We start from the raw sequence: 13867 nt of genomic DNA, 5'->3' as shown, positions 1-13867 counted from the left end.
TATTATATAATTTATATACAGAAGATTTTCTTTAAACACAATCTATGAACACAATTTCACCCTTTGCTGCCGCGATACCTGCTTTACAAATGCTGACAAAAATGCTAATTTGCATTTTAAAAAGATAATACAATGCTTCCGAAGGTGGACAATTAGAGTTATTACAGAAAAATCGAAAGCTTTATTCATTACAAGAGGTATAAATCAAAATCCAAGAAAAATAGAAGTCAATACTGTGAAAATAGAATGGAACGATAATGTAAAATACTTAGGTCTTAATTTCGACAGAAAATATACTTGGCTAGAGAATTATAAGGATAAAAAAATTGACACACTCTGAATGTTCTAAAACCAATAATACAAGGAAAGTTGAGAGAGAAAAATAAAACTCTGCTTTATAAACAAGTAACTAGACCAAAAGTACTTTATGGCTGTCTTTCTTATGGCAATGTAGCTCCATTCACCATTAAAAAACTTTAAACATAACATTTAAAGTTATGTTATGTTATCAATTTTATATTTGAAATGAATATATATACAAAGACTTTAGAGTCGAGAAGGTGCAGATGTTTATTATAGACAGAGCGCTGAAATTGTTTAATTCTGAGAATGCTCATACTGATTCAGAATTGAACTCTTTTAAATCGAATACACTTAATATTCCGACGGAAAGATATGCTGGGTCTGAAACTATAATTCTGCAAGCTCATTTGAATAATTCAATGAAGTTATTATTAAAGTAAATCACAAACACTATTGAGTAAAAGTATTTTAGACCCCGACTTGGGTTTCATCAAGCACAGAAAAAAAAATTAAAGGATGAAACCACTACATATAAACATATTCTTTTTGTTCTATACACTTATCACGCAAAGATGAATAACTAGGGTTAATGCAGAAAAAACGAAACCTACAAGATGTAGAATTCAAAATTCGTAAACAAATCAATCCATAATCGAAGAAAATGCTTTTAAAGGCAGTTTATATACATATGTCGAAAATTGGACGCGACAATCATCAAGACAATGTACGCAAATACAATATGTGCAACTGGGACTCCTTGATATTTATGTATTATACTTCGAATTAAAAATCTATTCATCAAAATTATGTCAATCAATCGAAAAATTGCGTCAGGAATGCGCCGGGAATAAGGAGTCGATATCCTGGTCCCAAAAATCTCCTTAACAGCTGACATTTTGGGTTACATACAAGTGTTATTGATGAAATATTTCTCATCAGTCACCAAAAAAATTAAATTAAATAATCACGTTCTATAACAAATGAAAACACTTACTAAAATTTTAAAATTTTTCTATTTAGAGAGTTGAGAGAGTTGTAGAGAAAAGAAAGGAAAATAAAATTACGCATAGACATTAGACGCATGTTTTCTAGCATATGTGTACGACATATGTATATATGTCTGCTATGACATTTTACTCGTTCGAATATATTTTCAAACACCGCCATAAATTTAGATCGGTCGGTTTTCATATAACCCCATGTTTTAAAAACGTGTTTAACTACATTGTTATTTTTTTCAAACTTAATTTTTACCTACTATGGCCTGAAGCAAAAATTAATATTCTAAAATCAATTCCCAAAAGTAATTTAGATATTGCTAATATGTATTTTGTATTAGAGTATATTATCGTATTATGCGCTAGATTCTAGAAGCAACCAGATTTAGCTCCCGGCGCTACTTAACTACGACGATCATTGTTTTCTTAACAACATATAGAATTTCAAATCAACTCTCAAAAACAATTCAAATAATACCACTAAATTGTATAATCTAAAAAAAATGCTAAAACCTAGAACTGACTGTTATAGATCCCGAAGTCACTTCTCTGCGACAATCAAGTGCCGGTCAACACTAGTACTGAACTTGCGAATTGACGTTCAAAGGATTCAAAGGAGATTTTAAAATTATAGGTTTTGTAAATACTGCTTCAATTGTGTAACATATTTTCTTAATAACAGTTTAAAGTTAACTTATATAATGCTTTCAATTTTTAAATTTGCAAAGAATTGCTTCCTATGTTTAATAACATATTTTAAATTTTGATTTAAGCGCCCTTCTCCATCCAAGCACAATTATTTAATAATTTTAATAATTTAATTGCAAGTCACTAATTTTTATATAATCTTGCATAATTTTGGTAGCTATTTTTTCGCTATGAACTATACAAAAGTAAACGCAACCAACTTAACTTTTATTATTAGGGCGAATAATATCCGCTGTCACTTTGACATATTCGCCTTAAAATTTTTTCAATTTGCTTGGTTCACATTCGCAGTGAGTTTCTTTTAAAAATATTCTTGTCGTCGCTGTCAAGGTAAAAATTGCTAGTTGATTTTGTAATTTTAATATATAATTTAAAAAAAAAAAATATTTTGTCAAATAAATATATTAAAATGTAAATGATTTTGTGTTCAAATCAGAATTGAAATATGTTTGGGGTGAAAATTTTTGGCAAAACTTGAATTGAAATTTCAGCAGATCAGCCATACAAACAAAATCAGGTCAAGCTACAACAGGAGAAAATTGCAAGTGACACGAAATTAAATATCAAATACAAAACTCAAAGCAAATTTTTATGAAAATTGACACATTTTAAATGTGTCAAAAGTTAAAATTAATATATAGCAAGTATCCAGGTAAAATCAGTGTATTAAATTGTATGAGAGTGTCGCAAACTATAAGTATGCATCCAACGTGCTTATATAATGCAAAAGTGAATATAATACAAAATGAATAACAATAACAAAAAACAAGACAAATAAAAAGAAATAAAAAATGAAAATAGGAAAATTCAGTTTGCATGCGCTGCCCCTGATGTGGCACGCAGGTTTTCTCTGTCAGTGGATTTGTTTTCTTTTTTAATTTTTAATTTTTGGTGGCATAAATGTGTAGTGAGAGTGTTTAAATTTAAATTTATATAGAATGCACAGAGCATGCATATTACTTTTCTACTACAAAATTTAACAATATTTAATATTAAAAGTATAACGTAAAAAGTTTAATTAACATTTTTGGGGCATCGGGTGGATGACGCAACATGCCTTACCTAGGCATTCGTCATGTCTGCCACAGCGCAGCAATTTCGCTGTCATTTTGCGCTCACGTTTTTTACTTCGATTTCCATACAAACGCCGGTTTCTCCCCACAGATCTTGTTTTTGTGTGTATGATTCAGTTTTTTCCTCAAAATTTTTTACTGAAAAATCACAATTTTTTTAACAATAAAACATTTTTGAGTGATTTTGAATAATTCATACACTTGTTTATCAGTTGTTATTATAAATCTTATAAATGTGTTTTTCTAAAAAACAAAAAACCTTTCACTTTGAAAACATGTGCACTTATTGTGGTATGAGTCAAAACGTGTTAATATTGTAAAAAATTAGTTAAAATTAATTACATCGATTAGTTAAAAATAAATACAATGATTTTGTGTAGGAAACTAAGTTTCATTGTTCACATATAGGCATGTCGTCAATACTTAGCGGTATTACTATTGCTTTGTAAAGCAAAATCTTGTTCCCAAAGTTAAATTTATTTGCTTATTTGATTCTGTGAATCTGTGATGTGAGCATTACAGTTGAACCTTATTTGAAACCAAAATGTGATCAAAAATATATATTTTCTTGAATTGTTTAATTATAATAGTGAAACACTATATTAGAAAAAGCATCTGAATTAAATTCATTGAAACTATGTTAGTATCTTAATAATTTCCATTAGTTACCAATTGGTTTTCAATAATATCCCTAAACTAACTCTGCTTATAATCAAGTTGTGTTCTTAACAGCATATGAGATTAGTCTCTTAATAATCTCCATTAGTTAGCAATTGGTTTTCAATAATATCCCTAAACTAACTCTACTTATAATCAAATTGTGTTCTTAACAGCATATGATATTAGTCTCTTAATAATCTCCATTACCTACGAATTGGTTTTCAATAACATCCTTAAACTAACTACTATAATCAAATTGTGTTCTTATGAGATTAATGTCAAGAGAACAGTCCCATTTCTCAAAAAATGTACTTAATTTTGTTATGTATAATGTATAGTATATAGTAGGTTACAATATGTCGGTTTTCAAAATAAAAACATTTTCATCTTTTATATACATAACTGAACTGCTAGCCTTAGTTTCCGTTGTACTTGTGATAGACATAATGTGTCACTTCAGTTCTCCATGGGATTAAGATATAAGAATTTGTTTCACATACTACATATGATTCAATTAATACGTAAAAAAAACTTTAATTATTTAATTAATTTAAATTACTTAATGAACTAGTAGAAATGATGTGTTACATCTATGTGAAGTTTAGAATGCATGCTGCACACACCCTAACCTATTGTATAAACCCCTGACTAACATAAGAACAACCTTTGTCTTCTACGAATAGAGATCTTTTAATATTTATTTAACTGTACAATATTGTTGTAGTCCGCAAGGAACTGCTTGTGTAATTCCATATGGGTGTTCTGCATGGCACGTGGTAACTCTGAGACGTAGACTCGAATGTTTTTTTAATAATCTAAAACACAACTTTGTTGTACAAGTTGAACATGTATAGCTTACATAAAAACAATACATACCCACTTCCATTACCTTACCATATTCTAACCTATGCATACGTATTTCTAACTCCTTTCATGTTTATTTGTCATAAAGATTTCCACTGGTTAATACAAGAAGAATAGTTTACACTTCTTTAATCTTACAAAATTCTTACGCATGTATACGTATTTGTAATTGCTTTTATGTCTTATAGGTTTTCACGGATTACCACAACAACAAGAAAACCCATAATTTTATTTCAAAAACTAAACATTTTCCCTGTTTAGTGTATTTAAAAATATCATTTATTTAATATGCATAGTTGTTACATTACTTTGATAATACTCTGATTCTCCAGAACTAGTAACAATATTTCAAGAAATATTTTTTAGAGCTGATCCGTTTTTAAATAAGGTTTTTTCGTGTTAAACAAACCAATCAGAAATCGATGATATATAAATATATTAATTAACATAGTTAATATATATATATATATATTAACTAAAGTAGTGATTAAAGAATTAGCATATTACATTGGTGGATTCTTTGTTCATACTATTGTTTATGTTATATAGATGCGTATACTCCAGTCACTCAACATTTCAAATCATCAAAGTGTCGCTAATTTTTCTATAAGGCTTCATACTAAATCTTAGTTATTTTTAGAGTGTTTTCCTAATATCAAAATTTACTTGTTCATGGAGATATTATACAGTTCTTAAACTGTACAAACATTTAATTAATAATCCCCAATTGTATATTTGCTTTTACCCCGTTTGGTTTATTTCTGGCATTTTAATCACATATGTAATCATTTAAATTATATTGTTTCAAATAATTTTATATTTGTTTTCTCAAAATTCTCCCTTTGTACAACAATAATTGCGTATAAATACAGATCATCCATTAATGAATATTCAGTATATTAAAGAGAGAATATATAATGAAATCTGATTATAGGTAAAAAGTTTATTTCGTTTTACTTAAATAGTTCTAATAGAACTCTATAAAAATTAAAGCGATTATTTTTTTGATCTATGATCAATTGATACAAAACTCAATGAGCAAAGCTAAATAGGTGATATTTTCATTTTGTTTAAAGGTTTACTTTAATTTAAGACTTTAATTTCTGTTTATAAACATTAATACCCTAGCTCAGTAGCGTACATGTTAGTTTTTTAAGATTCGCAAAATTATTGCCAATTTCTATTTAGAAAGATTTAATAAATAATCCAATGTGTTTATCGGTTTTAACTGAGCTTCCAGAAATTGGAGCATCTACAACATCGAAATTATCGAAATGAAATTTTCGCTCTGATATTGTCTCAGTACATATTTTCCATATATATTGAATATTTTTTTTTTATAGTGAAATGGTAATATATTTTTGCGACTCTATGCTCCTCCTAGAAGTTAAAGGATTATAAAGAATTATGTTATATATAATAATAACATGTTTAATAAATTAAAATCAATAAATTTTTTCACTTAACAATTCTGTTTATAATAGATGTGAAAATATATAATGACAATGTGGTTTAAATAAGAAATTCTTTCTTAGAAAAAAAAATTAATTTCAGATTAACCAAATATTGGTAATTGCTGATACAATAATGAAGCAGCAATAGTGGATGCGATATTAAGAGTTTACGACGGAATTTGAGATTCAAAATGAGCATATATTTGAGTTTATCTCCACTCCATGTGTGGGTTACGCTTTCTTCTTTGAATCTGATTTTTGTTTACATTAACTATTTCGAAATTAATGAACACAAAATTTAAAATTGAACATAACATAAGATGCATATAAGTACCATTCAGTGAATGATAATAGATACATATTTTAAGATGATTATATGACCTCTTACAATTTTTTTTTACGTCTTAGCTTACTGATTTTCCTATAAAATTGAACACACTGCATGTCTACATTTATTAACAATTTCTTACATCTCATAAAAAATTTTCTCTTGGTCTCATTTTTAAATAAAAGTCTTGGCCTCATCGTATTAAAGTCTTTTGTTATTATACTACATTTTTACCCACAAAATAAATTACTTATGTCCTCTGCTTTATGTGTATACAACAGAATATATAACAGAACTCAGCATAAATACGTTAACAAAAATAAATCAAAATATGTCATCAACAAAAATATATATATTTTATATGCGTACTCTAAAAATACAGTTAAGTGGTGGAGGCTTGTCTAACACCTTCTGCGACAATGTCTTTATTCTCCATACCACAAATATTACTCTTATCGTTTGCCTCTGCATAGCAACTTAAGTTCATTATGTACATTTCTGTGCTGAAGAAAGCTTGTATATTTATTGCTCAACTCTTTTACACTTGCTTGTGTGAATACATGCATATCCACTAAATAACTGCACGATCCATCATAGAGCAATCACACATATGATTTCATATGTACATGTAACCTCCAAGAAATACAGAGCATCTAGTATTTCTCTTCAACTCTTTAATAAACTTTTTCTTTATGGGGGCTCGTCACCGTTAGTGTTCATAGTACAAATTACTAATACGTCTCATTTCCGGTCAATTTCTTGCACTTACTATTAAATGATTTATTTATTATTATTTTATTAAATAATTACTGTGTGATTAGTATACTTCATAAAAGTATAAAAGAAATAAAGTTTACTTTAAAATTTTTTATCGTAATTTTTATCTATAATGTGCTGTCGTAAATGCATATGAATAATACTATATTTTGCAATACTTTTAGGAAACGGTTAATTAAAATAAATTCTCCGGTAACTTCAAGTTATTATTAAATACTTTGTAGTTATATGTTTGTATTGTTTTGCAAAAATTTTTTTAAAATTACAATCATTTAAATACCTTAATGTTTAAATAAATTTATATTTAACGATATTATCTCAGTTAAGCGTCATTAACAATATTATATAAAAAGTTTTACTCTATTTCTACCTTCTGCTTAAAAAGTACTCGGATTTTGTAAATAAAACACACAAATTTAAATTTTATTCCAAATTTATTTTATCTCCTTCAAAAACTGCTCCTTTTGAAGCGATACGCATATGCCAACGCTTAACCCAACCTTCCGTACACTTTTCGTAGGCCCGTGAAGGTATGGGTTTTAGTTCCTTCAGCGAATTCTCTTTTACCGATTCAGTTGACTCAAAACGCTTACCATGAAGGGGCAATTTGAGTTTCGGGAACAGGAAAAAATCGCACGGATCCAGATCTGGCGAATATGGTGCCTGAGTGATGTCAGTGGTACCGTATTTGGTCAAAAAATCGCGTACAACAAGAATTTTCCATAGTAAAAATCGCTAAATGCACTTGAGGTAGTCTCACATTAACAGCTGCTGTAAACAAGCTGATTGACAGATGGCGCTCAAATTTATACCATATATCAAGAAAGGGTGTACCAACATAACAAAACATAATAGATCTTTTTCGAAAAAGGTCTATTACTTAAGGAGTAGTTAACAAACAACAAAATCCGGATACTTTTTGAGCAGAAGGTATGCTGCGTTTTTTAAGTCTAGGTCTGTCAACCATTTCGAAATATTGACAAAAGTAAAAACAAAGATATTCCACAAAATCTCGATATTATAGAAAATATTTTTTAAAAAAATATTTGTCTCTTTTCGTTTGAAATGGATGTTAGTATTATACTTAATAGTTCAATATGTAATATTTCGAATTCAAAATTAATAATTTGGAATTCAATATCATATATTATATTATACATACAATATATGTTATTTAGTGCAGTATCTTGAAATTACAGTTTGTGTAGAATTCTCTAATAAATTTTATGATTATCTCTTCAAGATATTAATTATAAGATAATTTTAGTTTTTATTGCTCTACATTCTGAATTTGTGAGAACTATTTTACCTCTATTTACTGTTATGATTAATTAATTGCGCTGGTTTCTAGTTCAAGCTAGTATTAACCGAAAATACTGCTTTTAACTATGCACCGCATTTAATTCCTATATGTGCAAGTTTTTAAGTTTCAACTTTACAAAACTACTAATAATTATTTCTAGATAAGTGTATAATAATTATAACCTCTCTCAGTGTATAATGGTGAGAGAAAACGCTATATACAATTTATTATTGCGTCTTACTTTGCGTTGAAATCCGTTTGTATTCTTTAGTATTATAAATTAGATTGAGAATATAAGGTTTCCTTCGACTTAATTTAGTGTTTGGGTATAAATATTGAAAATTTTTAAATATTCAGTTAATCGATTGTTTGTGTTGGAGTCCAGTCGCCCTCGTGAGCCCATATCTACCTTAGTGTTTATGAATCCATTCCCTCAGTGCATCGTATTCTAAATAATGGTTTGAAGCACATACAATTTTTTTTTGCTTCTCTTTTGACTAGTTCATTGAACCATTTCATTACAGCTAATTCTCTCTCTCTCCTCTCTCTAATGCATTTCAGAAACCCATGGTATAGATGGATTATTATTATTTGCAGATTGATTTAAACAATTTTGCCTTAATTCATTGGTTCATTCATGTCCAATTATCTTATTTATGCCGACATTTGTTTTTAGAAAATCAACAAGTAGAATATTCAAATATTTTCTTAGGTTTATGTTATGCAGACAGTCATGGCTACACCAAATATGAAATTATTGTTTGTTTTAAAAAATATTCAAAATTTGTGAATGAGTGCAAGAGTAAAATTTCTTTTAAACATTAGAAACTTTAATAACGTGACTTTGGTCACAATATTGTCATTTTGTTGTACTGGTGATTGTAATTTATGTGTTTGAAGCTAAGTTCAGCACTAACTGCGTGCATAAATTAACTAAAGAGATCTATTACGATATTTTTTGTTTTTTTTAAACAACTTCTACAAAGAAGTATATTTATGTTTAGTTTCTTTTTAGTAAGCAAATTGATGTTTTTTTATAGAAATGTATTAGCAAAACAGATAAATTCTTTGGAGTATTTTATAATATATGCACCTATAAATATAGGTTTACTACACCAACTGTTGTTATCTTGAAAAGAAACTGAATTTGTTTCCTTGTTAAAAAAATGTATGCACAAATTAGTTTTGTTATATAGAGTAGAGTTTGCAAAGTTTGGAAATAATAATCCAAGGTTTTAAACTTTAATTAACCAATGTCTTACGTTTTTCCGATTTGCTACCTTTACTGTGGAATCAATCACACTCTTTTTTTTCTTAACGGTGCACTTTTTCAAGTTGAGAATGTTTAATTATTTTATTCCTTGCTTTTCTATTTACTGGAGAGTAGATGGTGGATAGTATTAGCAGCTCAGCCAACCCCTTTATTTTAGTCTATTGTGATAACACAATACGAGTATTAGTCTCCCACTAACTGTTACAAATGACTTATTTTAGATCAGTTAAGTACTTTGTCATTTTAATAAAATGAATATCGCTAGCGATTTATAACTTTATGTGGGACACACAGCAAACTAGTTTAACCTAATGAAACGGGTAATATCTTTAAATTCTATATTTTTAATTTTGGAGAGATTTTTTTAAAGAAAGATCCTTAATATCATTTTAAAAAAATGTGCATCGCCACAGACTCATAGGTTTATGCTTGACTCATGGCCAGCTAGTTGATCCTAACAAAACGAGTAATGTGTTCAGTTCACATATTTGCAGTGTCGGGCAGACATTTGAAGAAGATAGATTCTAAAGTTAATCTTCTTCTTCAACCTTTTGAGGAAGTGTTAGTTGTATTTAATAAGTATTTGAGTGTGTCTTACTACAAATATACCTTAGGTGATATCAATGCTTAATATATTACTTTCTTCAAGTACGTTAAGTTTGGATTGTGTGCTTTCAATATAAGATCGCTAATCATAATTATGCAAGGGATCGATTTATTCGTCGGCTTGCCTATACCACTCCCACCAATTGATGCTTTTGTTAGTACTTGTCTTAATTGTTTGGAGTGTAGTATTGTTCGTTGTAACTTTATGCATCGAACTTATGTTTGTAACGTATTCTGTAAGAGTCACTCTGTTGCACTGGACTATATATATTTCCTAAATTCTTAACCTCTTAATAATTTATATATTGAAATTAAGAGAGGTCAGCTCGCATATGCAATGTATGAAATTTTTAGTTTATATATACTTTTTCTTTTATTTATATATTACTTTATTTTCAATATACATACTTTCAAATGGCATACCAAATTAGTGTTTGCTTTTAGTTATTTAACACTGATCGAAAGGGAGTCTTATTATTAAAAATTTAAAGTTATGTTGGCTTCGCTCTCTACAAAGTAAACCACTTGATCTTGAAGTCAATACCATAGTTTTTTGTTTCGGTCGATAAACTTTCACCAATAAAGTTTTGCTTCATAGTGTTTTTATAGACATTTGAATGCGGCACTTTTAAAAATTTTATCTGTAGTAGTTTCGTGTGCACACAAATATAGAAAAAAAAAGTAATTATTCAACATTCATTAACTTATCTGTAAATTTTGTTTAAATTTTATAAAAACAAAAAAATCTATTTTGCATTTGGAATGGAATACCGTAGATACAAGTATCTACATTAATGTTTATATAAATATATGTATATAGATGTATGTATATATATATTTTTTTTTTTTAGATAAAAGATAAAAAATAAAACATCACGTTTGCGTTATTTGCTTCTTATACAACGATACCAGCAACAAAAAACCGTGTCATGTGCTCCTCATGTTTTCAAATATTTCTCTGTTTAATTTTGTACTGACGATATTCGTGAATACGAATTCGGTTGGTTCTTTTTAGCTTTTGAAATTCATTGAGATTTTTAGTTTCAGTTGACGCGAAGCATTCAGAACGGTAACAACGTCGATTATAGTACGTACGAGGCCGCGTCCATAACTGTTTCGATAACGTTTATTGTTTTTTTTCTGTTTGATTTAAACGGTTAGTAAAAATCACTAAAATATGTTAAAAATTTTATCTACACTATAAATAGATTTTTATTAGTGAAATTAACGTTTATAGTTTTTTCTAACGAGATAAAATATGTCATGGAAATTTCATATAAAAATTATTTTAATCTGTATTTCAAAACAAAAACAGTGTTTTTCACTTAATTAAATCTCTGACTTCCTTACGATAAATAAAAAATTTTTAATATTATTAATACTATATGTGTTATGTGACGGTTAAATATCGTTCTATAGTGTTTTTCTAAAATTTTCTAACTTATGTAATCAAATGTTTTCGTAACAGTTTATACTCAAATAATTGCAAAATAAAAAATGATTGTGAAAAAATATCTCAAAGATATACCTACCTACCTATTCAAACACAGAGTGAAAAAGTAGAACAACAAAATAAATTTTGAATATACGAAAAATTTCAAAATACCAAAAATATCTTTAATGAAAAACTACTCTGAGTAAAATATTTAAGTGTGTGTGTGTGTGTATGTGTTGATTTGTATGCGGTGTTTCGAAAATTTTCTTTCTTGTCATTTGTTTATTTTACTAATTTTATCAAAAAAAAAAAAAAAAATAAAAAAAACACTAACATAAACCATTTGAAAAAAAATTCATTTACATAATTCATTTTTTAACCTCAAAACTTGAGACATTCAGTATTCAGTATTCAGTTTTTTAAAAGATACTTCCACATTATGTTCGCTTATCAACTGCGTTGGTTAACCTTTCAAGACATTTCAAATAGTGTTCGCTTAAAAATACTAAACGTAAATATTTACTACATACTATATTTATAGAACAGAACACCCATAAAAAATTTAAGGCCAAGGTCAATTACTCTCTGTACGCTGTTTTGCTTGTCAGTTGTTTTGTAACTGGTTTAGATAGATTTCTAGATTATCGATTTATTTGACATTATTCATATTTATATACATAAGAACTCTTATTAATGAATTTAAAAACAAAAACATTCAATGTCTGGCTATTTTTCTAATAAATTAATTATGAAAATAGTGATAAAATTAAATTTGTAAAAACTAGCTATTACTAGTTGAAAACATTTCTCTCTTTATGCTAAACAGCTGTGTTTTGAGATAATTCATTCTTTTACAGAATTGAGTGCTAATTTATTTACTTATCACTTTCTGCTTTTCAACTATGACTATTTTACACTGCATTTGTAATCACAGTTGTGTTGAAGAATAATAATCATCATAAACTGAATGGTAATGTACAGCTTCCTTTCTCAATTAAGTTTTACGTATACTTTCAGTGCATTAGAACCGGCAAAAAAAACGCCATATACTTTCCAAGCGATTGTAAGATACATTAGATCATATTTAACAGTGCACTGGCATTCAAGTTGGCATTGAGACTATAAATTGAAGAATAAATTACGATATGCTAGTTAGCTCAATAAGTTTGGGATATGAATATGAAAAAACATAGTTTTGATTTATTTTTCAGTAAAATCCAATCCAATAATTTTACACTTATTCCTACGACACACCAATTTTCGGAATCTCTCTATGCATATAGTAGTTTTTCGAAAGATATATAGATGCCTATCTAAAAGTAGCTTTATCTCTAAATTTAATGCAAATCGTTTTCCCAGGAACAATTTTTTGAGGTATGAAAAGAGGTAGAAATCAAACAGAGCTAATTCTGATGAGAAACATTGCTATTCCAACAATTTGTACTTCTCTTTATTAATCTTAGCAGGTGCGGAGCATTATCTTGATGAAAAATCAGTTTTTTTTTCTGCTAAACAAAGTTTTTTTTTCTGCTAAACAAAGTTTTTTTTTCTGCTAAACAAAGTTTTTTTTTCTGCTAAACAAAGTTTTTTTCACGAATTTTTGCTTTAAATTTTTCTAAAAAGTTGTACAGTAATAATTTGAATAAATTGTTTTAATAGTCTTCAGATACTCAAGTAAGAAAATTACTTTTGCATCCAAAAAAACTTACAAAAATTCCTTCTTGACTGACTTATCGATACGAATTTGCTTTAAAGTGTCTGATATACACTAATTGTTAGTCACAAGTTTTGATTCAAAAGCATGATGATGGACCTAAGTATGGCTAACTTTTGAAAACAAACTCGCTTCGGAGCCGAAGAACAGGATTAGCACCATAGCATAGTCTCTTGATATAGAATCACGATTAGGGAACCAAGTGATGTTAGTTGGGGTCTTCAACGACGGGACATCCTCGTTTCAGTACAGACTTAGCTGTAATACTATTTTTATTCCCAAAGGCAGGCAGCTGTGTCAGATTGACCATCCGCGGTATTGTTGTCGTATTTTTCTTTTGATTTTCCATTTTATTGGAAAATCCAACTTGA

At 28.2% G+C, this 13867-nt stretch overlaps 1 protein-coding gene across 7 annotated transcripts in view; it reads left to right on the top strand.

The window, feature by feature from the left end:
* Positions 1-2320: 2320 nt before the first annotated feature.
* Positions 2321-13867, top strand: part of LOC119668647 (2-oxoglutarate dehydrogenase, mitochondrial) — a 37838-nt gene continuing 26291 nt past the window's right edge. For 5 of the 7 annotated variants that reach the window (XM_038078227.1, XM_038078224.1, XM_038078226.1 and 2 more), the window contains exon 1: positions 11396-11503. The gene's annotated coding sequence lies outside the window, so the exon portion shown is untranslated. Of the gene's footprint in view, positions 2340-2400; positions 2662-11395; positions 11504-13867 lie in introns of those variants that run through there. The other 2 variants (XM_038078223.1, XM_038078222.1) reach the window with 2 other exon arrangements.

This window comes from Teleopsis dalmanni, chromosome 1 (genome assembly GCF_002237135.1).
Source record: "Teleopsis dalmanni isolate 2A chromosome 1, ASM223713v2, whole genome shotgun sequence".
NCBI lineage: Eukaryota > Metazoa > Arthropoda > Insecta > Diptera > Diopsidae > Teleopsis > Teleopsis dalmanni.
This window is presented reverse-complemented; position numbering and strand designations above follow the sequence as displayed.